The sequence below is a fragment of the Acinonyx jubatus genome, chromosome D1 (genome assembly GCF_027475565.1).
Source record: "Acinonyx jubatus isolate Ajub_Pintada_27869175 chromosome D1, VMU_Ajub_asm_v1.0, whole genome shotgun sequence".
NCBI lineage: Eukaryota > Metazoa > Chordata > Mammalia > Carnivora > Felidae > Acinonyx > Acinonyx jubatus.
This window is the reverse complement of record NC_069390.1, coordinates 951,999-978,244: the sequence shown is the minus strand read 5'-3', so window position 1 is coordinate 978,244 and position 26,246 is coordinate 951,999. Positions and strand designations below refer to the sequence as shown.

Genomic DNA, 26,246 nt, shown 5'->3' with positions numbered 1-26,246 from the left:
TTTTTCCTCATCTACTTGTCGTGCATTTTGGACACGACAGTGGGTTATGTAAACACGGTCATTCTGTCCTCCAGATGTGGTCCGTGTAGTGGAACACAGGAAGCTCTTGTCGGACAAACGCTGTTCTCCGCGCGTGGGAGCTGACTGTGGAGGATGGCCGCCTTCACCTGGCAGGGACAGCAGTATACCTTGGCCCACTGGCCTGGGACTTGTGTCACGTCTCTGTTCTTGTCAAAGTACAGACCTCGGGACCCCCGATCACTCCACAGAACAGAAGGCCAGTTAAGTCTGCCGATGGCACAGCGGTGATCAGACCTGGAAGGAAGCAACAAATGTCTCGATGCCCTTAGGAAGACACTTGAGGCTGGACGGTGGGAGATAAACCCACGAAAACCAAGGACCCTGCCCTCTCAGTGCAGTTTAAGATGCCCTGAGGCCTGGGGTTGGTTAAGGTGCTCACAGCTGCTTGTGCTCCCCCTGCCACAAGGAGGGAGGCCTCGTTGGATTCTGGAGGGGTAATATACTATGTTTAGGGTGCTGTTCTGAACGGGCTCACAGGGACAGGTCCCTGGCAGGTTTGGGCCGCCTCCTGGGCCTCTGCACCGCGGCTCCACAGATCGAAGGTGTTTAAAGGGTCCGTGTCAGATGGGGATGCCATGCGGAGTCTCTGGCAGACCAGGCCTGGCATTTGGGAGGAAGGTCATGCCCTCGTCTGAAAATACCCACTCTGTTTGGACACTCGGCCCCTGGTTCTCCACTGGGCCTTGGTGGGGAGTGACAGCTAGGCCGGGGCCTCGAGGGACATCAGATCCAGCCATTACGCAGAGGGGGGACGCCAGAGGCTGGTGGGTCCTGTGTTGACACACGGCCCTCGCAGGAGCCCCCTGCTGGGATCTAAAACTGGGCCCCGTGTGCGAAGGGGACGGGCAGGGAGAGACCCAAGGGGCGGCCGCTCCAGGTTCACAGGTGGCCGCTTAGTAAGCAAGAGAACTTATGTGCGAGGCTCCTCCTGGGCAGCAGCAAGACGACGGGATCCCCGCACCCGCCTCCACATCTGACAGGTTTATAACGAGGCCTTAACTGGGCTCGGTCACGTCTACTGTGCACATCACCACCTCCAGGCTGTGACCTTGAGCAGCCTCCGGGACGGGAAAGGCAAGTGGAACCCGCGTTCCAAGGACGGGGCAGGTGGCGGGGCTGGGAGGAGCTCCCAGGTGCGGGGTCCAGGCTTCTCGATGACCTTCCCCAACATCCGGGGACACACACTTGTTGCCAGGTTGGGTGGCTCACACTCCAGCCACAGCGCCATCTGCCGTGGACCGAATGTTTGTGTCCCCTCCCCCCAGTTCTTATGTCGAAGCCCTGACCCCAGAGTGGCGGCATCAGGGGGCGGGGCCTTTGGAGGGGACGGGGTGGGGGGGAGGGGATGAGGGTGAGGAATCAGTGCCCTTGTGAGAAGGGACAGGACAGAGCTTGCTTCACTGTCTCCCTGCCCCCGGCGGCACGAAGACACAAGAGAAGACGGTCGTCCGCAAAGCAGGACGCGGGCCCTGACCAGACGCCACATCCGCGGGCACTTTGGTCTCACACCCGCGGCCGCCAGAGCTGCGGGAGACAAACGCTTGTAGTGGAGGCCACCGTCTGTGACATATTCGTAGCGTCACATCCCTACCATATTTATACCACCCAGCCAAGACACCGTCTCCCCCACAACGTGCACCTACGGCCTTCCGGGGCGTCCCACGTGCAGGGGACCGAGGACAGGAAATCCGTCCAGTGGGCGGAGCCCGGAGTGGAAGCGGCTGAGCCTTCGCCTGTTCGTGGGAAGGGGCCGGTGGTTTGTTCGGACGTCCAGGACTTGGAAGCAGTCAGTCGGGAGGGTTGGTGACAAGGACGTCAGGGGCAGACTGTGTGGGTGGACCTTTCCAAAAGGGCACGAGGGGGTGGACGACGGGACCGGCCGGGAGATGTCGTGAGTCACGCCTGCTGCTCGCTTCCCCGGGCTCATGGGCAGAGCGGTCACGGCGGCCGGGAGCTCCCCATGGCCTCAGATGGGGACCGTCCTCGCCACGGCTGAATGGTCCCCACCACTGCTGGGGCCCGACTCGCCGACACCAGAGGCCAGGCAGAGCCCCCAGAACAGACCCTTCCCCAGAGGGAGAAGCCAGGCACCAGTGTGGATGGTTGACCTCCTCTGACCCAGACCTGGGCCTGGAGCCTTTGGGATTATCCGGGCTCAAAGGCCTGGAGGAGGAGCCGGCGTGGGGGTGGGCACAGGGCCTCCTCTATTCTGTTTGTCTCTGCGCGCCCCCACCCCCACCCCGGGGAGCCCAGAGGGGACACAGAAAGATCCTATCTTCTTTTAAAGTCACGTCAGGGCTATCTAAGCAGCTCGAGTGCAGGACCCCTGCCCCCCCCCCCCCGGCCTCCCACCCGGGTGCAGGGGTGCAGCCGCGAAGCTCCATCCACAGCCCCCCAGCTCTCTGCACCTCTCCTCTCCCCCAGGACCCCCTCCAGGCTGTTGCCTCCTGTTGCCAAACCCAAGGTCACACGTCCTGCGTCTTCCTGCTCCCCCTGCCTGGCGCTCCCCTGGCTTCCTCCTCGCCTCCCTCCCCTCCCTCTCCATCTGCTCTGGGCCCTGGTCTTCTGCCCTTTCTCGCTTTCCTGTCTCACCCATGTCTCTCGCCCATAGTCACCTCTGCCACCCAGACTGTTCCCTGAAGCCCAGGCCGTCCACCAGCTGGCACCTTGACGCGTCTCCTCTGCATCCAGGGGCACCTTTGACGCGTCGCCTCTGCACCCAGGGGGCACATCGAAGCTGCGGTGTCCAGACTGCACTCCTGATGCCTCCCCCAGGCGGCTCCCTGCACGACCTCCCGCACTTAGCTCCACAAATGGCAACCCCCCACTCCAGGGCTCAGACCCAAGTTGGGGGCACCCTCGACCCCACACCCATGCCTGGTTCTGTAGCAAGTGGTGCTGCCAGCTCCGCCCCCAACGCACATCCTGACACCACGCACTCCTCACCTGGCTGTCAGGAGCTTCCTCGCTCACTCACCGTCTCCTCCGCCTCTCCTTCGCCCCAGCCCTGGGGAGATGTTCCAGCAGCCAGAGCGGTTGCACCCCAATACCATCAGCTTCTGTTCGGACCCTCCAGTGAGTAAATGACTCCCTGTCACCTGAGCCCCTGCCACCTCCCTGACCTGACCTCTACCTACTCTCCTGGCCACCCCCTAACTCTGGCCCTGTTGGCCTACTTGCAGGCTGCACACTCTGGGCCTGCTGCACCCCAGGACCATTGCACCTACCATCCTCACTCTCTGCAATCCTCCTGTCTGTAATTTGCACACGGCTGTCCCCATCCAAGGTCTCAGTGCATCCTAACAGAGAGATCTCACTTTCCTCTCTGTTTACACACCACTCTCCCTACACGCACCAGAACTACGAGCGCCTCCCTCCTTTATTCTCCCCTGCCCCATCCAGCCCCAGCAGGATAATATGCAATTTGACATTTCCTTCTGCATCTCCAGGAAGTCTCAAAGCTGGGGTCTCATCTGCCTTGTGCACAGAGGCCTCAGTAATACTTTCTGGATGCACGTAACTTTGCTATTTGTTTCCTCAAAAATTTTAAATTGTGCTAAAATATACATAACATTGCACCTCAGTGGCATTAAGTGCATTCACAAATGCTGTGCAACTATCTGCTCTCCTCTAGTACCTTTTAACTGGTCACTTTCAGACATTATTCACTAACTTCCATTATGCTAGATGAGGATTAGCTCTGTTATAACTCTTCGCTTGTCCTTTCCCACAGACTCAATATAGAGAAAACTCTAATTTGAATCAATAGGCAATATTTATGCCATTTTGGCTAAATATTGTTCATCCTAGTGAACAGAGAGTGTATATTTCCTTCCTTGTACAGCTTATTGTTTTTCCTGGAGTTTGTTATTGCTGCATATTCTACTTGCATCAATTGCTATCCTTTTATCTTCAATTCTTTCCAATTGTTCTACCCTATTGTAGTAGTTTTCTATTGCTGCTATACCAAATTGTCACAAACTGAGTGGTGAACAACTTGAGAGACATGGGGACCAATGGAAAGTCCTAGAAGCATCTCTGTGTGTCGGTTGGAGCAGATCATGGAAGCCCTCCCATGAACACAGTGCCAGGCCAGGGACTGAGCATAAGTGAGGAAGAGCGTTACAGGGTTTCCTCCCTAGAACTGGAAGATGGTGCGCACCAGGGAGGAGGTATGACGGCAGCAGGTGTCACCCGATGGATATATGACATTAAGGGCAAAGGCACAGAATCAGTACCTGCTCCACCAGAGATGTACCTCCTTGGCTCCCTTCGTCCCTGGAGAGCAGGGCCACCCAGCTTCGTTTGGCACTCTGCCCCAGCATACAGGCCCTCAGACAAGCAACTGCTCTGAGACCGATTAAGTTCTGCAGTAAGCGTTTGCCTGCATGGCACCAGACAGCCAGAGGTGTTTCCAGAGAAGGCCAGCCTCCAGCTGAACCTGGAAAGAGAGGGGGATATGCGTTCCTAGGGGGAAGAAGGGGGACCTGAAAAGTGGAGGAATATAAGGAAGGGCCAGCTGGCCGGCAGGGACAGCCAGCACAGTGAGGTGTGGCTGAGGGGCACACCTGGGAACAGTGTTGGAGCAAGGCTTGCATCAGCAGACCAGGGCAGCACCGTGGAGCCCGCAAGTCAGGCTCAGCCCCAGGGTAGGAAGCAAATCTGATGGGATGGGCACCCCAGATGGCTTGTGGGTAGGAAGGGGCTGGGTGTCGTGACAGGGGAGTCAGCCGAGACAACCCAGGATGAAACACGGAGAGGGCAGGAGGAGAGGCCACTAGAAGGTTCTAGAAGGACAGCAGGGACACCAGCCTGTGTTTGTGTCTGAGCCTGGGCCGCCTGCAGCCCCGAAGCCCACACCCAAAGGGCTCTGAAGTGCCTCAACAGCAGGCCGTGGGCATTCTGGGCATGTGTTCTGTACCTGAAAGGCCAGTCCCGTGGTCACTGCCGGGCCCGGGGGGCGGGAGCCCACAGCCAGCATCTCGGGGGAGGGACAAAGGCAACAAAGACGGCAGCTGGGGCACCGAGCCTGTCCCCATGCAGCCAGCCAGCCTCTCCTCCCCCAGAGTCAGGCCAGATGGAGCAGCTGGGGCCTTGGGGACTCAGGGCCTTTGTGCCCTTGGTCCGGTGACAGCCACAAACCATCCATCAAACTGAAGGACCCTCATTTAAATTCTAATAGGAAAGGGGCCAGGAGGCAGGGGCTTCCCTGGGACTGCCCTCCCTGCCTCCCCCGCTGACCACCCTGCAAGCCAAGAGCTGTCCACACCAGCATCGCAAGGCCCCACAAAGCGGGGCACATGTAAGTGGAGGGGGGGGGCTCTCCTCTGGGAAACTCGGGACACGTGTTTTTGGTGGCTTTCCCAGGGACCCACGTGAATCGTGCCACCTGCCACAGGAAGAGCAGCAAACTGCCCGGGTCAGCTGGCGGAGCTGCTCCCCGCCCCCCTCCGCGCCCCCCCCCCCCCCCGCCCCTGACACCGGGGGTGGGGCTCTGAGGCTGAGGCGGTAGACGTGCGTCCCAGGAGGGGCTGGATTTTCGGGGGAGCTGTCAGTCCAGCTGGCATCTTGTTTGTTGAGTTACAAATGCCCGTTCCCCTGGTGGTGGCGCCCCATGCTGGGGTGCAACTGTGTGCACCGGTGACCGGGGCAGCCGCTCTGCCCCCGGGGCTCCCCACCACCACCACCACCACCCCCGCCCACGGTCTCTAGCTTAGCCTCAGGCCTTTGTTTTCATTCGGTCCAGAACGTGGGTGGTGGAGAGGGGTGCCAGCGGCCCGATGGGCAGGGAGGGGCCCCGAGGCAGCAGCGCAGTGGGTAAGGGTAGCCTGAACACAGGTGAGGGGTTTGCAAAGCGGGTTCCGGCGGGCATGGCAAGGACTTGGAATTTTATTGCAAAGAAATACGCAACCCAGGCCACATCCCGCTCCTGCGGACCCTCACCACCAACCAGAAGTGGGGGTGAGGGTGACGGGAAAGCCACAGACAACTCTCAGCTTTCTTTCTGCCTAAACAGCTGGGTGGTGGCTCTTCATTTACAGAGACAGCGTGGCTGGTGGAGCCGAGCCCACAGGGACACACGGGGAGCCGTCTTTCTCCAGTGGCAGGTGACACAGCTAGGACGCAGCTCACGAAGCCATGCGTCCACCCCGCGGCACCCTGGGCGGATCAGGGCCTCTCCTGAAATCAGAAAGTGCGCTGCGGCCTGACCGACTTCAGTCCCCCCAGGTCAAAGCCTTTCCTCCCCGCCCGACAGAACCTGGGCTGGCGCCTCCAGTGGAGAAGGGGGTGGGCTCTTCGCCCCTCTCCTTCTTTCCCTGCTGCTTCTCTTGATTGGCTCCCCCGAGGGGATGAAGGAGGAGGGCGGGCTCCCCTCCTGCCACCCACAACCGTGGCTGCCCCCATGATGCTGTCTCCAGCAGGGCCCCTCCCCGGCAGCGTACCCACGGCCTCCTGCTGCTGCTTCCCCGAGCCACCCCTATTGGACCCCAGGAGGGGCTCCCCAGCTGCCTGGATCAGAAACAGGGAGCCCTGTCCAAGGCCGGGCCGGGCTGTGCAGCGCGGGCGCCTCCCACCCGTGCGCGGTGGCCGAGGGCCTCTCGGGAGGAGTGGACTCTTCCCCACAAGCTTCTGGGCCGTGTTCTTGAAACACTGGCCGGCTGTCCTCTCCAGGGGCCTTATTCTAAGGCTGATGCTGAGGCGCCCGGGGGGCTCAGTCGGTTGAGCGTCCAACTTCGGCTCACGTCATGATCTCGCAGCTTATGAGTTCGAGCCCCGCGTCGGGCTCTGTGCTGCCGGCTCGGAGCCTGGAGCCTGCTTCGGCTTCTGTGCCTCCCTCTCTCTCTGCCCCTCCCCTGCTCACGCTCTGTCTCTGTCTCTCTCTCTCTTTCAAAAGTAAATAAACATTGGGGGCGCTTGAATGGTTCAGTGGGCTAAGAGTTTGGCTCTTGATTTCAGCTCAGGTCTTGATCTCAGGGTCGTGAGTTCAAGCCCCATGTTGGGCTCCACGTTGGACACGGAGCCTACTAACAAAACAAAACAAACAAAAGTAAATAAACATTAAAAAAAAAGTTCTGGAGGTGGACGGTGGGGACCGCAGCACAAGATGAGAATGCCACTCACTAGAATGGTTAAAATGGTAACTTTTATGTTATGTCTATTTCTCCGCAGTGAAAAATCAGCAAACAGACATCAGTTGTTGACGCGCTGGCAGCAAACCATGGGAAATGGGGTTTGGAAACGAGATTTACAAAAGCGTCAAAAATACCCAATACCTGGGAAGCTAACAGAAAACGTGTAAGAACAGCGTTACGGCACTTTCAGGGCGTTTGACGACCGTCACTGAGAATGGGGAAACCCACCATCTTCACGGACCGGAAGACTCAGTCTCGTTGGGGTGTCCGGCCCCCCAAGCGTTCCACCCACGTCTTACCGCAGAGTTTGGGGGGATGCGTGTGATGTCTACCGAGCGAGTAGGGCCGTGGCGGCGGGTCTCTGACGCCGTGAGACAGAGAAAGTGCCTCTGCGTTCCTGGTTCCCTGGGCTGTCACCATGAAAGTCTTAGTGCACTGGCGTGTGTAACAGACCGCCCAGCGCAGGGCCCCTCTCCTGCACACACCAGCCTCCTCTCTGGCCAGGCTCACTCGCTGACTCCAGTGGCCTTGTTTCATTTAGGCAGCACAGAAACGACCCTGCCCTCGCCACGCGTGCAAAGCCTCCATCACTCTAGACGAGGAAACAGTGCTTCGCCCCGGGCGGGGGTGCAGGGGTGGGAGACAGCAGCGTGTGCGCGGCTCCTACGGGCTGTTTGTGTCTCCGCTCCCCCGTGACACACTCCCTGGCTTTGTCTTTCACATCCTCATTTCCCTGGTGTGTGGGTGTACGGCCGTGTGATTGTGTGTGTGTACCTCTGTGGGTATGATGATGCGTGTCTGTGCACATGTGTCTGCGTGTATCTCTGGTGGTGTGTCTGTGACTGCGTGTGTACCTCTGTGTATGCCGTCATACGGATCTGGGTCTGCGTACAAATTTCTGGGTGTGTATCTGTCTGTGATTGTGTGTGTGCTTGTGTGTACGGCTGTGTGTGTCTGTGTGTGTGTCTGTACAGATTTCTGGGTGTGTGTCTGTCTGGTTGTGTGCGTGTGTGTGTGTACGATTGTGCATGTCTGTGTACTTGTGTGTGCTTATGTGTCTGTAAGTCTTTCTGGGTGTGTGTCTGACTGTGTGTGTATCTCTGTGTATTATCACGCACGTCTGGGTCTGTGTCTGTACAGATTTCTGGGTGTGTGTCTGATTGTGTGCGTGTGTGTGTGTGCATGGCTGCGTGTGTCGGTGTACATGTGTCTGTACATATTTCTCAGTGTGTGTCTGTCTGTGATTCTGTGTGTATGTATGTGTGTATGTGTACAGATGTGTATGTGTGTCTGTCTGTGATTGTGTGTGTGGGGGGGTGTGCGTGTCTGTGTGTCTGTCTGTGTGTGTGTGCATCAGATGGCTGTGTGTGTGTCTGTCTGGGTGTGTGTGTCTGTGTGTATGTGTCTGTGTGTGTGTGTGTGTGTACGGCTGTGTGTGTCTAGGTGTGTGTGTGTCTGTGTGTGTGTCTGTCTGTGATTGTGTATGTGTGTGGGTGTGGGTGTCTGTGTGTCTGTCTGATTGTGTGTGTGTGTGTGAGAGAGAGAGAGATGGCTGTGTGTATGTCTGCCTGAGTGTGTGTGTGTGATGGTTGCATGTGTGTGTATATGTATCTCTGTGTGTGTCTGTGTGTGTGTCTGTCTGCGATTGTGCATGTGTGTGGGTGTGGGTGTCAGATGGCTGTGTGTGTATTTGTGTGTGTCTGGGTGTGTGTGTGTGTGTGTGAGAGAGAGAGATGGCTGTGTATATGTCTGAGTGTGTGTGTGTGTGTGTGTGTGTGTGGCTGTGTGTTTGTGTCTGTGTGTGTGCCTGTGTGTGTGTCTGTGTGTGTGTTACGGCTGTGTGTGTCTGGGTGTGTGTGTGTGTGTGTACGGCTGTGTGTGTGTGTCTGTCTGTCTGGGTGTGTGCTGAAGTGGGAGGCTCGCACACGCCCGGCTCCGCCACCATCTTTCACCGGACGTTGGGCACCCGCCCGTGTAAGGGAAGCTCAGCGTGTTCCTCGGAGCCACGCGGGATGCCCTGCCACGTGGCCTCCCCAGTGTGGTCAGCAGGGCTGTGCCACCATTTCACACCTTCCTGGTCCTTGTTCCTTCCCGTGTCCTGCCTCTGGGGGGTCCGGTCAGGGCAGCGCCTGAGAGGCAGGGTCCCTATCTGGCTGCCCGTCCCCGCCGGTGACACCGGCCCCTCGCTAGAGCCTGGCGCAGAGGACACGCCCCGACGTCCCGAGGAATGACTGAGGCAATGAACGCGTCCATTTTACCCCCTGTTGCCTTCGAAGACGATCCCCTCCACCACACTTTTCACATTTACAGGTAAAACTTATGTGCAAAGTTCTCTAAACTCTTTCAGTCTCTTTGGGAACTGTCATTATTTTCCTTTTTGTCTTTTCCTTACTTCGATCAAACTAATTTTTTTCTAAGTCCAGCTTCGGGTTTTACGGAGCAAGTCTACCGTTTAACTTCCTATTTTACTAATTTGCATCTTGCCTTCAGCGACTCCTTCCCGAGGGTGCATCTTGCTGTCCCTCGTTCCAGGCTCAGTGTTTTCTTTTCATCCTCACTGTTTCCCAAAAAGCCTGGAGGTTTCGCTGTGGACTCACGGTGTTTCATTTCTACGCAGCTTGTAACTCGTTTTCTTCCTCTTTAACCAGAAAGTTACCTAGAGAGGTGTTTTCAAGTGTCCAGGGAACCCATTCCGGTGTCGGGGGAGGGAGCACCTAGCAAGCAAGCGCGGGACCCGGGGCACCCCCCTACCCCGCTCACTGTGCGTGCTCCCGAGAAGATGGGGTTTTCTGTTTGTTTCTCCCCTTCTCTCAGTCGTGCACACACTGGCCCCGAGGGAACCCAGTCCCGGGCACCTGCTTATCTGCTTCCCTCCTGCTCGGTCACTGGTCACTCTGTGGGGCCTCAGAGGGTTTCACTGTGATGGCGGGGCCGTTTGAGACCCAAGCTTTGCTTTCTGTGCTTTGGGGGCGAGCCAGGGGCTGCGGGTCGGTAAGTGTTGTCTTTTTGGAGGATTATACCGTCAGTCAGTGCAAAACGTCCCTCCTTTTCCCTCTCAAGCCTACTAAGCGAGCATTTGTGGTACACAACTTCTGGTTCGTCTGCCTGGGGACTTAACCCGCCCTTGTTGAGAGCTTCCTCTCCTTGTGGTTCCCGATGGTGCCTGTGGACCTCTGAGCCGGAGGCCTCCGTGGAAGCGACGCCCTCCACACTTGTCCATGATCGCTGGTGCCTTTGTGCTTTCCCGTGTCCCGTTTTGCATTTCCTGTTTACGGAGGGTCTGGCCACCGCCCCTCCAGTCTGTCACCCTATTGATTGGGTTTTCCTTGTCCGAGGCTACGGTCGGGGGTTTGTGCCCTACCTGAGTTCTGCTGGTGCTCCCCTGGAGGACCTGGACGCCGCCTCCCGCCGCCTCCCGCTGGGGCATCCAGAGGAGCCGTGGCTGGGGAGTGCCGTTGTACCGTTGGGGAGCACGGACGCAGGGAGCTGGGTCAGAGAGCGATAAGGGACGCGTGGACATCTGCCCAGCCAGTCTTCGCGGTGCTTGGAGCCCGTGCACCTGGGCGGCAGCCGCCCGCACCCTCGTCGGCGAGCTCGTCCTCTCTGCTCCCCTGGAGAAGCCCTTGTGTGCTGGGTTTGAAGGCCTCACGTAAAACCCCCTACACATGTGTGCACACGCACACGTCCCTGCGCACACTCACATGTGTGTGCACACACATGCACTCACATGCAGACACACCGCACCCACACCCACACACTCACGTGTCTGCAAATGTAAAACACACCAAAGTCCCTACACACACTTACATGCAGGCACACTCGTGTGTGTGCAGATGGAGCACACCCATGTGTCCCTGTGCACACTCATGTGCACACGCACTCACGTGTCCCTGTGCACGTTTCTGTCTGTGCGCACTGTGTAAATGCCACATGCCTACGTGTCCTGTGCACATTTCCACGTGTGCACGCTCACGTGTGCAAATGCCACACGCCTACGTGTCCCTGTGCATATTTCCGTGTGTGCACACTCGTGTGCAGAGGCAGCACACATCCACGTGTCCCCTGTGCACTCGCGCGTATGCTCACTTGCGTGTGCAAGTGCCACACGCCCGCGTGTCCTTGTGCACGTTTACATGTACGTGCACGCTCACATGTGTGCACTGTCATGCCGGCCCCACAGCTGTAGTGACGGGATGCCAGGGGCAGGGTCTGCCGACACACCCAGATGAGAGGCACGAAACTGCGCTGGCCAGTGTGGAGCACACAGGGGCTGGTGTGGCCTTTGCAGGGACTGCTGAGCCCCCAGAGGCTCGGCCACGCAGGCAGGACATGCTTCCTGTTGGTGGCTAAGCAGCTGGCGGTCACCGAGGAGCCTCAGTGGAGGGATGGCTCCCAGCTGCCAGCCCGGGGCCCAGGGGCAGACAGAGGACCAGGACGGGACAGGTGCAGGGAAGGTGAGAGCCTCGGCTGTGGAAGGGCCCTGGAGAACAGAGACCCTGGCCCGGAAGGAAGATCAGAGGAAGGTCAATCACAGCAAATGGGGAACCAGCGTGTGGACATGAAAGAGAACCCTGGGAGGGGAGAGTCGCAGAGACAGAGAGACAGAGAGAGACAGAGACAGACAGAGGCCGCCGCAGGGGACCCTCTAGACCTGGACGGTGGAGTCCAGAGGGGACAGTGGGCTCTGGTGAGGAAGGTGCCCAGAACCTACAGACACCCTGTTTGCCCAGTGAACTGGGCCCACGTGGTGAGGGCTGGCGGGGGAGGGGGGCACCTGGGGGCAGCAGAGCCTGAGTCCTGCACATGGTGCCTCCCCGCATGGCTGCCCGTGTCCCCTGTGGGTCATCTCTGCACACAGACACTGCCTGTCCGCACTGGTCATCACCTCCCTGCATGGGTACCTCCGTGTCCCCCACAGAGCACCTCCCCGCATGGACGCTGCCCGTCCGCACTGGTGACCTCCCCACGTGTCACCACCGCCACCACTACCATCCCCCCACCCCGCGGCCGCATCCCCACACATCACCTCCGGGCAGGACGCCCTGTGTCCCCGTGGGTTGCCGTCAGAGGGCACCACGGAGCGAGGGGGGGTTGTGACAAAGGCCCAGCGCGGAAGTGGAGGGACTGAGGGTTTCTCCAGGACACCTGCGAGGAGAAGGCAAGAAGGTGCGAAGGCCGCATGGGGCAGGCGCTGGGCCCTGGGGGGGAGCGGGTGGGGGGTGCGCAGGGCCCTGTGGGGGGGGGGGGCGAAGCCAGCTTGGGAAAGGAGGTGCCCGACCGTGCGCGGGAGCCCCCGAGAGAGAGGTCCCAGTGGGCCCTGTGTCGCTGGGCATCGCGCTTGCAGCAGACCACAGGGGTGGCTGGCGGGTCCCTTGTTCCCTGCCTTGCCTGCTTCTGTGGGAGCTCCTCCACGTGAGGGCAGACAGGGCTCCACCTTCCTTGAGCCCTGTTATCAACACTGTCCCTAGCTCTTTACGCATTCTTCACTCAGCAAAGCAGCGAATGGAGGTTTCCACAGTGTGACCCCTCCTACGGGCAGTGGGCACGCGGACCTGGAGAGCACGCTCACCCCTGCATCTCGGGGTGGGTCCTCTGGGCGCCACGGCCCCAGGCAGCCCCCTCCAGGCACACGGAAGGATGCCAGCCCATTTCTAGGAAGTGGTGACTGGTGAGTCTGAACTGCCTTTGTCCTTCATCTTTGCTGTAATTTATTTAACTGCGAGTTTACGGACATTACCTGTTAACGGTGACTCAGCCCGTCAGAGGCTTGCTAGTCCCTGGAAATTTAGAGGTCAGATCTGCAAGCCTGTGGGGTCCACTTCAGCAGCCGCGGGTCAGAACTTAACAAAGCGACGGGCCCAAAATGGAGCTGCCTTTGCTACGTTCCACGTCACCAAACTGAGACTTCGAGTTTGGCTCTCCGAGAAATGGAATCTGTCAACCAGGAATCGCCACCGGCCACCTGCCCACCTGCTCCTGTGGCTTCCGCGGCTGGGTCTCACTGTGCGCAGCGCCCGGAGCTCCTGTCTGTCTGCTAGATGGGACACTACCCACTCGGGAAGTGTCGGATAAAGCCGGTAAGATCTGTAACAATTACTCCATTGAATGGCACTCTGGCATTAGCTGGTTGCATGGTCCCCACAAGGAGAAAACTCGGAGTTACCATCGGGAAGAGCCTGTTTTCCTGAAGTCTGTCCTGAGAGTGAAAATAAGGAAAAGGAGAGAGGGCTGGAAGAGGCCACCATAGAGAGGCAGGCCTTCAGGTGCAGAGGAGGGGCTGGAGTCAGATGCAAGGGGGCTGGGGTGGTGAGGGGTGAAGGTGGGGACGGGTTGGGAGTGAGGGGCTGGGGTGTGTGTGCTGGGGGTGCGTGGGGAAGGAGCCGGAAGGGAGGCCGGCACTCACAAGACCATCCTCCCTCCAGCCGGGTGGGGACACACAGCAGATCCACGGGACAGAGCCGGCCAGAAGGTTCAGCTCCGTCTGGATGATACGTTAGAAATAAATTAAAAAAGATGGGGCGCCTGGCTGGCTCAGTAGGAAGAGCATACGGCTCTTGATCTCAGGGTCATGAGTTCGAGCCCCATGCTGGGTATGGAGATCACTTAAATAAGTAAATGAAAACTTTAAAAACAAACATAAACACATACAAACCCAGCCTCCGTTACAACCCAGTGCTGTTCCCAGAGATTCTGTTATTTGAAACTTGCCCCTTGAAACATCTCTGAATGAGTTAACACTTTGAAAATTAACACCCAATGTTTTGCAAAGAGCTGCTATTTATAGGAATTTGGGATTTAGCAGATTCTCTAGAAAGGCCATTCTCACGCAGCTATTTACCTGCTGACTCTGCCTCCTGTCCTGGACGGCTTTGTGTGTGTCTGCCCCGGGCACACCCATCCTACGCTATCAGGGAAGGGAGAGCCGGGCCCCTGTGTAGCCTCCTCACGCGGGACATCTCTCTTGTACAAACTCACCTACTCAACCCCCTCCCCCACTCTTCGTGTGATCTTGGGTAAGGTGCTCAGATTCCCTGACCTCCGTTTCCCTGTTGGCCTGAGCCCAGGTCCCAGGGAGCCGGTGAAGCTGCCCAGGAGTGTGAACAGAGTCTTAACACAGGAAGTGACATAGAGCGGGTCTCGATGGATGAATAGATGTATTCTAGGCAGCAGGTGGTGGATAAGGACTTGCAGGCGGAGGGATCAGGGGGATGAACACAGAGATTTGGGTGTGTGGCTCGGCCCGCATGAAAGCCCCGGCCCCTCCCCGCAGACCTCACCCGTGCATCTCTCCATCTGGCTTTTATCTGCTCCCTTTAATATCCTTTGTGATCAGCCAGTAATCTAGTGAGTAAACTGGTTTCCTGAGTCCCGTGAGCCGCACCAGCAAACTAATCAAACCCAAGGACAGTCGTGGGAACCTCCGATTTCCGGCCAGTGGGGCAGAAGCAGAGTGACAGCATGAAGCGGGGGCCGCCTTGTGGGGCTGGGCCGTTGCCTGTGGGGCTGACGCTGTCTCCAGATAGACTGGGCCAGAATTGAGTGGGATTTGTAGGACACCCAGCTGGTGCTAGAGGATTGCTTGGGGAGAGGGTGGGAACGAGGTGTTGTAATAACCAAGAAAAATGAAAACACGTCCACATAAAACCTCACAATGTCCACAGTGGCATTATTCACAAAGGCAGCTAGTGGAAGAAATGGGTAAGCAAAACGCTGTCTCTGTGCAGGGAGTGGCTGGCCAGCAAAAAGTATGAAGCGGGAGTGAACGCGGGAGCTCAGAGGCCCCTGCACGTCTCTGTTCACCGCCCATGACTCACAACAGGGAAAAGGCGGAGGCAGCCCGAGGGTCCGTGGACAGATGAACGGATAAGTAAGACGCGGTCCATCGGCACACTGGCCTGTCGCTCCGCCTTAAAAAGGACGGACGCTGACTCCCGCCTCCCTGGTTGTGCCAGGGGCCGGGCGGGGGGTGACTAGGAAGGGGGCACAGGGCGTCTGTATGGGCTGGGGGTGTTCTGGACGCCCTGACAGCCATCAGGTTGTGCTGTTGCAGTGGGTGGGCCCTAGGGTGTGTGAACCGGGGGAGGGGCGGGGAAGCGGGTGACCCAGAGCAGGACAAGGCAGGTGGGGGCGGTGGTCGTGGAGGACGCTGAACACGGAACAAGGGACTGCTAAGAATCTGCCCTTGCCTTCTTCCAACACCGGGGCCACGGCCCAAATCCAGGGCCACGTTCCCCGGCCACTGGTTTCGCATCTTCTTGCCGGGTCACGTCCCGCATCCTCAGAAGGGAGCCCAGCCTCTTCTTCCGGGGCAGAAGCAGGAACAGGCGGTGGAGGGGTGCGGCCTGCCCACCGGTGCAGCTCTGCCTTCGAGTGGTAAGCCTGGGTCAAGTCTGACCCGCTGCCCTCGGACCCCGCCGGGGAGCCACGCCTGTGTCCTGGTCTGCACACGCGCAGAGGCCGGGGGACGAGCGAGCAATTTCTGGACGCTCTGAGAGTAAGGAGTGTGCCGCCTTCCTTCCTCCTCCGGCTCCCGGCGGACCTGGACCCAGCCCGGGGCGGGCCACCTGCTACCGCACTAGGACAGCGGAGCGGAGGAAGGCGGGGCCGAGGGGCGGGACCGGGGAGGGAGGGACCGAGGAGGGAGGGACTGAAGGGACCGAGGAGGGATGGACCCAGGGGCAGGTCCGAGGAGGGAGGGGGCGATGGGGCGGGGCCTGGAAGGGCGGGGCCGTAGGGGGCGGGGCCTATGGGGCTGGGGCTATGGGAGGGGGCCGGGGAGGGCGGGGCTGTGGGGCGGGGCCGAGTGGGCGGGGGCCGGGGTGGAATCTGTGGGCGGGGCCGGGGCCGGGGCCGGGGCGGGGCCGGGGCGGGGCCGGGGAGGTGTACCAGGCGCGCTCCACCTGAGTAGTCCTTTCTCTGGGCCTGGCAGTTTTCACCTCAGAAAAGCTTTATTGTGCATGTCTTAAAAGTCCTGTTTGTAGTTTCTCACCTTGCTGGTCTTTTCCTATCTTTAATCTGGCCCGAAACGCCTCTGCCCTCCCGGGACGGATGCCTGGAAACACTGTGCTTCCTTCGGGTCGCGCTGGAGCGCACCTGCCTCCTGTGTGCTCACTGGGGGATTCGCCTGAGCGTGGCCAGGCCTTCCGTCCCTTTCTGGAACGATGTGGGTCACTTCTTCCCATAGAAAGAGACGCGTTCTGGCGCCCTGGGAGGTGCGGGACCCTATCTGTGGCTAGTGATTTCGGGGGAGGCCCCTGCTCTGGGAGCAGTGGAATGATAGCCATCTGCCAACCTGAGTGCAGACCCTGGGGGGCAGCGTGTCAGTGCTTCGAGGACTGAGTATCAGGCACCCTAGCGCTGCTTCCCTGGTGGGGAGACAGCATGCGTTCCCCGCAGGCTTTCCCGCCGATACGCAGTCAGAGAAGAAGCAGCCAGAACAAGTATGCAGCAGGGTAGAGTCTGGGTAGAAAGCAGAGGTGCGTTATTTCACTGAGCCACGCAGGGGCCGTAATAACCAAGGCATGGAAATATCAGGAATGATAGGAGGTGGGCGAGTGTCCTGGGGCGACGGTGACAAAGTCCCGAAGATGGGGAGGCTCATACAACATTCATCGTCCCCCAGTCCTGGAGGCCGGAGCCCGAGGTACAGGCGTGGGCGGGACCGGGGCCTCCCAAAGCCTCTCTCCTTGTATGTAGACAGCCGTCCTCTCCCTGTGTCCTCACGGGGTCGTCCCTCTGTGTGTGTCTGTGTCCTGATTCCCTCTTCTTACAAGGACCCCAGTCACATGGGACCAGGACACACCCTGGTGACCACATTTCCTCAATCACCCCTGTAAAGCCCCATCTCCAGATACAGGCATGTCCTGGGTGGGGGGTCAGAACCCCGACATAGGAGCCTGGGGGGATGGGTGCGCCACTGTCTATCTACTCACAGGTTGATGGACATTTGGGTTGAGTCCCTTTGTGGATGCCATGTAAGCATTCTTTGTACAGACATGTGTACAGACATGTGCCTCTCAGGGAAGGACCTGGGGGTGGGATCTGATGGTAGGAATTCGCTTAGCCTTTCAAGAAACTGCTGAACCGCCTTCCCAGAGCCACACCGTATTGCCCCTGCCAGGCAAGCTCGGGGGTCTTGGCCAGCCCTCTGCACCCTCGCTGGAACTGGTAGGGTCAATCTTTAACTAATAGGTGCTCAGTGGCATCGCTCTGCAGGTTTTAATTTGCATCTCTCCAGTGTCTAACATGCTGACAGGCTTTTCACATGCTTACTTGCCACCCATATAGCTTCTTGGATGAAGTGTCTGTTCAAATGTTTTGCCCATTTTTTTTTTTTTTGAGAGAGAGAGAGGGAGCGTGTGCACAAGTCGGAGAAGGACAGAGAGGGAGAGAGAATCTTTTTTTTTTTAATGTTTATTTGTTTTTGAGAGACAGAGTGCAAGCAGAGGAAGAGCAGAGAGAGAGGGAGACACAGAATCTGAAGCAGGCTCCAGGCTCCAAACTGTCAGCACAGAGCCCGGCACAGGGCTTGAACCCACAAACTGTGAGATCATGACCTGAGCTGAAATCCAGAGTTGGATTCTCAACCGAATGAGCCACCTAGGTGCCCCTGTTTTGCCCATATTTAATTGGGTCATTTTCTTTTTATTGTGTTAAAAAGTTCTTGATATATGCCACATACGAACCTGTTATCAGATATATGATTTGCAAGTGTTTTCTCTTGGCCTGTGGCTTGTCTTTTTATTTTCTTAACTTTGGAGAGCAAAGCTATTAATTTTAATGACATCCAGTTCATCAGCGTTTTCTCTTATGCACTGGGTTTTGCTATTGAATCTAGAAAATCTTTACTTAGTCAAGATCACAAAGGCTTTCTCCTGTTTTCTTGAGGAAGATTTGTATTTTCACATTTACACATAGATCTATGATTCATTTTTCGTTAACTTTTGCTAAATGGTGCCAGATGTGGATCAAGGTTCATTGTTTTGCGTAGGGATATCCGAGTTGTTGAGGATATCCAGCACCGTTTGAGAAAACACCATCCTTTTTCCAATGAATTGCCTTGGTGTCTTTGCAAAAAATTCATGAACCAACCACTAGTTTCTGGTCTGGCATGTAAGGAGCTTAGGAGTCCCCGCTGCTTCCTCGTCGTGGAAGAGCTGAACACACCAGCAGCTCTCCCATGGTCCCTAAGAGGAGTGAGGTCAAAGGGCGCAGCGTGGCCGAAGCACAGGCCAGTTGTCCAGGTGACCCACAGCAGGAGGTCCGCGTGCACCAGCCTGGGAGACGAGGCTCCGGGGCCCAGTGGTCAGAGAGGAGGCACCCCACTGTGGGGTCCCCACCTGGAGCTCCCGGGCTCCCACAGTGGACACTGGGGAGAACGATCTGTGTCGGGAGGGCCCCGGGCCAGCGGTGGGGATCCTCCAGGGCCTGCTGGGCCTGCTCACGAGGCCACCGTCAGGGACACTAGTGAACCAGAGCCTAACCGACCGCAGGAAGGGGTGTGCCCGACTCCGGCCGCTGCAGGGGTGGGGAAGGCTGAGAAGCACCCATGAAGGTCAAAGCCCAGGGGGCCTGCTCACTTGAGACTGACCCCCACTCTCTGCACCTAGGACACAGCCACCCTGGGCTGCCACCCCACCGCCACCTCACTGCCACCTCACCCCCAGCCCAGTCGCAGCAGCTTCTCGAAGACACAGGGCAGCAGCAGATGTGGCCAGTTCATCAGGGCTACCGGGGCTGGCAGACCCGGGGGTCAAACTACTGGGATGAATACGCTCAGGGCTCCGATGGATGCGGCCGACCACGTGCAGGAACAGAGGGCCAAGGTGAGCAGAGAGAAGGAAGTCCTGAGAGAATGGGCAGGAGACGTCGGGGATCCACCACAGCGTGATAGAAACAAAGACTGTCCTTGTGGGGTCATCAGGAGACTGGACGCGGCCGGCGGAAGAATCTCGGGGCTTGAGGACAACAGAAGAGAAACCCCCAAAACTGAACATGAGAAAGGCTTCATTCTCACAGAGTGAACAAAACCGAACAGGGTAGCTGAGGCCCCGGGCCCACCACAGACGTGCCACACGTGCGTCACAGGGACACCCGTTCTGTCTATAAGTAGACATCTCACCTGGATGCCCCTTGTTTCGTTTTGTTGCCTCACTGGCCTGGCTGCAGCCTCCACACAAGGTTGAACAGAAGTGGCAAGAGTGGGCGCCCTCGCCTGGTTCTGCGGCTTGCAGGAGAGCCCCCGGTCCCTGTCTGCAGCGCCCACTTTACTGATGCCCCGTCACCATTGGAGGTGCCCCCCTACTCCTGTCTTGCAGAAAGTTAACATCTACGATGGATTTGGGGTTTTGTCAGACACTTTTTCTGACTACTCGGATGCTCATCTGGCGTTTCTTTTTCAGTCTATGAATACAGGAAGGTACTTCACAGGACGGTTTCCCGATGTTAAACCACCCTTGTGTTCCTGGGATAAACGCCATGTTGTCACGATGTATCATCCTTTCTACAAGTGGGCCGGTTCAATTTACTAAACATTTTGTTAAGAATTCTGCGTCTTGGTCGCAAGGGATGCTGGTCTGAGTTTTCCTGGGATGTCTCCATCTGGTTTCAGTGCCACCACGATGCTGGCCTCACAGAATCAGCCGAGCAGTGCTTCTTCTGTTTTCTGGAGGAGTTTGTGTGGCATTGAGATTATTCCTTTCGCAGATATTTGTAGAATTCGCCAGCAAAGCCATTTCAGTCTGGAGTTTTCTTCGTGGAAAGGCTTTTAACTTCTTTAATAAAGAACTGCTTGCGTTATGTTTTTTCCCCAGCGAGCTCTGATGATGCTTGTCTCTTAAGGATTTTTTCCATTACGTTCTCTTTCATGTAACTCAAGTGAAGTCGTTCACAACATTCCCTCATTGTTCTTTTTTTAAATTGAAGCATAGTTAAGTGCCTGGGTGGCTCAGTTGGTTAAGCGTCTGACTTCGGCTCAGGTCAGGATCTCCCAGTTCATGTGTTCGAGCCCCACATAGTGCTCTGTGCTGACAGCTCAGAGCCTAGATCTTGCTTCGGATTCTGTGTCTCCCTCTCTCTCTGTCCCTCCCCCACTCGTGCTCTGTCTCTCTCTCTCTCTCTCTCTCAAATATAAATAAACATTTAAAAGTAAATAAATAAACCAATAAATGGAAGCATCGTTGACAGATAATATTGTACTAGTTTCATTTAAAAGTGAATAAATATACCAATAAATGGAAGCATCGTTGACAGATAATATCGTACTAGTTTCGGATGCACAACATAGTGATCTGACAGTTGCATACGATGCTGTCACCACAGTAAAGTGCAGCTACCACCTGTTGTCACACAGAGTTATGACTGTCTTTCCTATGCCATGCATTACGTCCCCACCCGTGGAAGCCACCAGACTGTGCTCTGTATCTATGACTCTGTTCCTGTTTTGTTTGTTCATTTGTTTTGTTTTTAGGTTCCACGTGTAAGTGAAATCGTATAGTATTTGTCTTTCTCTGATTTCTTCCACTTAGCATAATACTCTCTGGGGCCATTGATGCAAAGGGCCAGATCTCATCCTTCTGTTAACTTTTTTTAATGTTTTATTATTTATTTTGGAGGACTCCCCCTTCACATCCTCGCCAACACCTATTTCTTGTCTTTTTGACACGAGTCATTCTGACAGGTGTCAGGTGACGTCTCACAGTGGTTTTGCCTTGTATTTCCCTGATGACGAGTGATGTTGAGCATCTTTTCACGTGTCTGCTGGACATCTGGAAGTGTTCTTTGGAAAAGTGTCTACTCGGGTCCTCTGCTCATCTTCCAGTTGGATCGTCTGTTTTGATGCTGAGGTGTATGAATTCTTTATATATTTTAAATAGTAACCCCTCATGGGACATATAATTTGCAAATATCATCCCCCATTCAGTAGATTGCCTTTTCATTGTGTTGATGGTTTTCCTTTGCTGTGCAGAGGCCTTTGGTTTGACGTAGTCCTGCTATTTCATTTGTGTTGTCCTTGCCTGAGGAGACGTGGAGCTGATGCTGGAACTGATGTCCAAGAGTTTACTACCTCTATTTTCCAAAAAAAAATTTTTTTTAATGTTTTTATTTATTTTTGAGACAGAGAGAGACAGAGCACGAGTAGGGGAGGGGTAGAGAGACAGGGAGACACAGAATATGAAGCAGGTTCCAGGCTCTGAGCCGTCAGCACAGAGCCCAACGTGGGGCTCGAACTCATCATGACCTGAGCTGGAGTCGGACGCTTAACCGACTGAGCCAACCAGGCGCCCCGTACTGCCTCTATTTTCTTTTAGGAATTCTATGGCTTTAGGTCTTATGCTTAAATCTTTAACCCATTTTGGACTTTTTTTCGTGTAAGGTGTGAGAAGGTGGTCCAGTTTCATTCTTTTGCATGTGGCTGTCCAGTTTTCCCAGCTCCATTTACTGAAGAGACTGTCCTCTCCCCGCTGTGTATGATCGCCTCCTTGTCATAGATGAATAGACCCTGTAAGTGTGGGTTTTTACTTCTGGGCTCTCTGTTCTGTTGCACTGGCCCCTGTGTCTGGTTTTGTGCCAGCACCGTACTGTGTGGATGACTATAGATTCGTAGGATCGTTTGAGATCTGGGAATGTGGTGCCTCCTGCTTTGTTCCTTCTCAGGATTGCTTCGGCCCTTTATTATTCTTCTGGTATGTGTAGAATTTGTAGCGATGCCAACTTTCTCATTCCTGGGATTGGCAATTTGTGTCTTCTCTCTGTTTTTCCTTGTCAGTCTGCCCAGAGGTTGATCAATGTTATTGGTGTTCTAGAAAGATTAGCTTTTGTTCCTACCGCTTTTCTCTATGGTCTTTCTGTTTTCTATGCCATTGATTTATTTAACGACTTTATTTTTCCCTTGTTCCCTGCTCACTTAGAATTTAATTCACTCTTCTTTTTCTCGTGTCTAAAGGGGAAAGCTGATGGGGCGCCTGGGTGGCTCAGTCTGTTGGACATCCGACTTTGGGTCATGATCTCACCGTTCGTGGGTTCGAGCCCCGCGTCGGGCTCTGTGCCGACAGCTCGGAGCCCGGAGCCTGCTTCGGATTCTGTGTCTCCCTCTCTCTCTGCCCCTCCCCTGCTGGCACTCTGTCTGTCTGTGTCTCAAAATTAAATAAACGTTAAAAAATTAAAAAAAAAATACAGCTGATGTCCGTGATTTCAGCCTTCCTTCTTCTCTAACATAGGCATGGATTTTCCCCACGTACTATGTTAGCTGTATCCCACAAAACATAGTGTGTTGTTTTTAATCTTCACTCAGTTCAAAACACTACCCTTCCTTTTAATATCTTCTTTGATACACGGGCTATTCAGTTTCCAGGTATTTGGGGGGGGATTTTCTAGATATATTTTTAATATCGATTTCCAATTTAATTCTCTTTTGGTCAAAGAATATAATTTGTATGATTTGAATCTTTTAGACTGTTTCCCGGCTTCACATATGGTCTATGTTGGTAGTGTTCAGTGAGCACTTAAAACTGTGTTTTGCTGTTGTTGGAGTTTTCTGAAAATGTCCACCATCTGTTTGACCGTGTCATTTGGGTCTTTTGCACTCTTACTAAGTTCCCCTCCATCCTGCTGAACGTTGAGGGAGGGCGTGGGACCCCCAGCTCTCCTTGTGGTCATGTTTTGTTCTAAGTGTTCTGACGCCCTGTAACTGGGTGTATAAACTCTTAGGATCTTTATGTCCTCTTGATATGTCTGTCTCTTTGTCATTTAAAAACGATCGACTTTATCCCTGGAGGTGTTAAGGCAGGCCATGCTGGGTGGTCCACTCAGTGTCCTGTCCGTCATGTGAGTTTTGCTCCGACTGGTGGGAATAGGAGTGGTCCAGGCTCCAGGGGGGCTGGTGGTATTACTCCGTAGTTCTCACAAGTGGTTCTTTCCGCAGCCTTGGGCAGCTTTACCCCATGTGTTCGCTGATCTGTCGGGCGGTTCTCTACAGACACCATCGCTTTTTCTCTGTGTGGGGCCGCCGCCCCCTGCACCCCACAGCACCAGTGCCCGGTCTCCTGGCTGCCTCTGGTCTCTGACCGGCTGCCCGTCCCTGCCGGGCAGACCGGAAGCTCTCTCCGCGGTGAGCTGAGGCAGTCACGGGGATCACCTTGTTTCCTGTGTCACCAGGACCGCTGCCCTGGCTAGTGTCTTAAAAGTGCTGCTTACAACATTTGAGTGGATTTACGAAGCGCACACAAGCTGTTCTGTGGACGCCGACTTTATCGTCTGTCCCTATCGCGTACTATCCTATGTGTATTTCCTTCATATTTTGTTTATTTGTTCTTCCAAAGGTGCACGATGAGGTTGCCAACTTCTGCCACACAGCCGTGCAACAGACAGCCCGGGCGGGTTCACTTGTGGGTCAGCGTGAGGGTTTCCAGAACACGTCCTCCGGGGACGGCTCACGGGCAGCGTTTCCTGAGCTCGGCTGCTCTGCCCCTTCAGGGAGCCTCCACCAGTGTGCGCTGCCGCTCCCGGCAGCCAGGCAGGAGCTTCCCGACCCAATCCTCAGCTGGACCTGCGGCCCCTCCTCGCTAATCGCAAATCGTGGCTCTTCTGGCCAAGGTCACGTTGTTTCTCTTGCCGGCAGTGAGCTGAGCGCTCCACGGGGCCTGTCCAAGCTTGGGGCTTCCAGTTCATTCAGGGCTCATCTCTCTGGTCTCCCTTTTCGTTTCATGGGATTCGGTGACTTACGGGAGGTATTTATATGTTGCAGGCACTAGTTAGTTGCTGGTGGAAGACATTATAAACGTTTTCATCCTTCACTTGTTATCCTGACCTTCCACACAGATAAGAAAAACATGTCCTCCAAAAGATTGTTTTGGAAATTAACGAGACAATAGATGGGAAATGTGCAGAACAATAGGGTAGAGACTGAGCACTCAAAATGTTATTCTGACATTATTATGTCTCAAGAACCCCACCCAAGACATACAGAAAGCCTGTGTGGGGCTCCCAGGTACATTAGGGCACCCCATGAACACCATGGATACTGAGACCTGTGTGCGCCATTGGAACCTGGACGGAGAGGTCAGGAGAGTGGAATCCCGTGACAATGTGGAAATGGACTGGCAGCACTGATGTCCCTGTAATGCCCCCGATTTCGAATCCAAGAGACCACCAAGGAGCCGATACCGATGCAAACGCACGAGGGTTTATGTGCAAGCTCGAGCTTGGGCCCAAGTATACCCGACACAGCGGAGCACGGACTTGGACCCCTAGGTTAAGGGGCATAGCAGTTTTTTGGGGGCCAGTGGCCAATGAAATTGTAACACACACAAAAAGTTGCACATTCATGTCAGTCCACACGCAGGTGGCCAATTGAATTACAATTTACCCTACACTAACTGTTTGAACTAGCCTATCACTCTGGTCAGAATCGGCGCGCAAGTTTGGCGAGCAAAAGGCGGGGTTTACATTTTTTGGCGGTTAGGGGTTCCGCATTCCTAAATGAGCCGGTTTCCAGTAAGGGTGTGCTCAGCGGCTCGACTAGGGTGGGGGAGTGTCTTAGGTCGTAGGGGGGTTATACACGAGATGGTGGGTGTAGCACAAAATGGAGTCAGTCTTGCTCTGCTTGTCCAGGGGTAGGGGATTTTTGTGAAATTTCTTGGGTCCCACAGTCACAGGCAGTGACACTACTCAGGGGACACAGCGGCAGGGCTCAGAATGTGAGCACTGGATCTCTGAGACACCGCAAGCAATCAGTCAAAGGAACCAGTGTTTAATAAGTTAGAGTTCCGGGGCGCCTGGGTGGCGCAGTCGGTTAAGCGTCCGACTTCAGCCAGGTCACGATCTCGCGGTCCGGGAGTTCGAGCCCCGCGTCAGGCTCTGGGCTGATGGCTCAGAGCCTGGAGCCTGTTTCTGATTCTGTGTCTCCCCCTCTCTCTGCCCCTCCCCCGTTCATGCTCTGTCTCTCTCTGTCCCAAAAATAAATAAATGTTGAAAAAAAATTAAAAAAAAAAATAAGTTAGAGTTCCCTGTACCACCTACACTTAGCCCAGGAATAGTCTGCCTTTGCTTCCCCTGCACCAGGCACATTCTCTGCCCAGTTCTGTGGCCCCTGCTCCACTCACTAAAGCCCCATGACAGCGGCTCATTAATTCCACCTAAAGCCCCACTCCAGGTTTGAAAACCCCCTTTCCCACCTCACTCTCATTATTTCCACCCACCAGCACCCTGAGCCCTTCTCAAGGACATCTAGTCCGTATCCTGATTGTCAGCTTGCTTGGCCTGCTGACCACCTTGGTCTCACGTTTGATTTCCTAAGTAGCCCCCCTCTCACTGTCCACACCACCTCCCAACTCCTCCACTCTTGCTCAAATTTCCCTAGACGGATCAGAGCCCAGGTGATGGCTTGTCCTGACTTTATCCTTTGCAAACATGACATAGATGTTGGAGTCCTCTGCTGTCTACTGGATCAATTCCATCAAAGCCAGGAATTGCTTTTTTGTTTGGCATGAGATAGGGGTCCAATTTAAATGTTTCCCAAGTACAGCCAATTGTTTTAATAAATTTATTGAAAAAGGTTTCCTTTCCCAACTGTTCAGCCAGGACAGCACGCTTGTAAATCATTTCCATATTCTGTTCCATCAATGAATCTGTCTATCCCCGTATCAACATCAAAACCTCAATTGCTAGTTTTACAATACATTTTGACATCTCATAGGACAGTTCCTTTCCATCTCTTCCTCCTTTTCTTCCTTCTTCTAGAATGTTCTGGCTATTATTCAGCTTTTGTTCTTCCATACACATTTTAGAATCAGCTTGTTAAATTTCTTTTGAAAACACTCTTTTGGGATTTTAATGAGAATTTCTTTTGTAGGGCAATTTGAGGGAGAATTGACAGATTTCTGGTACTGAGCACTCCTATCCATGAATGTGGTATATAGTACTTAACCTATTCAGGTATTCTTTAATATCTTTCAATAAAGTTTTATAATTTGTGTTTAACAATCTTTAAAAGGTTTTATTTCTAAGTCTTTTCTACTTGACAAAACTCCATCC

At 55.2% G+C, this 26,246-nt stretch overlaps 1 long non-coding RNA gene across 4 annotated transcripts; it reads left to right on the top strand.

Moving 5' to 3' along the window:
* Positions 1-1,696: 1,696 nt before the first annotated feature.
* LOC128311659 (uncharacterized) lies at positions 1,697-8,517 on the top strand. 4 transcript variants are annotated; one of them, XR_008290174.1, is made up of 6 exons: positions 1,703-1,837; positions 2,693-3,156; positions 4,027-4,253; positions 5,264-5,383; positions 6,123-6,369; positions 7,252-8,517. It is a non-coding gene; the product is annotated as an uncharacterized LOC128311659 (long non-coding RNA). The 4 variants fall into 4 exon arrangements; XR_008290173.1 differs by lacking the exon at positions 4,027-4,253 and having other exon boundaries at positions 1,697-1,816; XR_008290172.1 differs by lacking the exon at positions 4,027-4,253.
* The last annotated feature ends 17,729 nt before the right edge of the window (positions 8,518-26,246 follow it).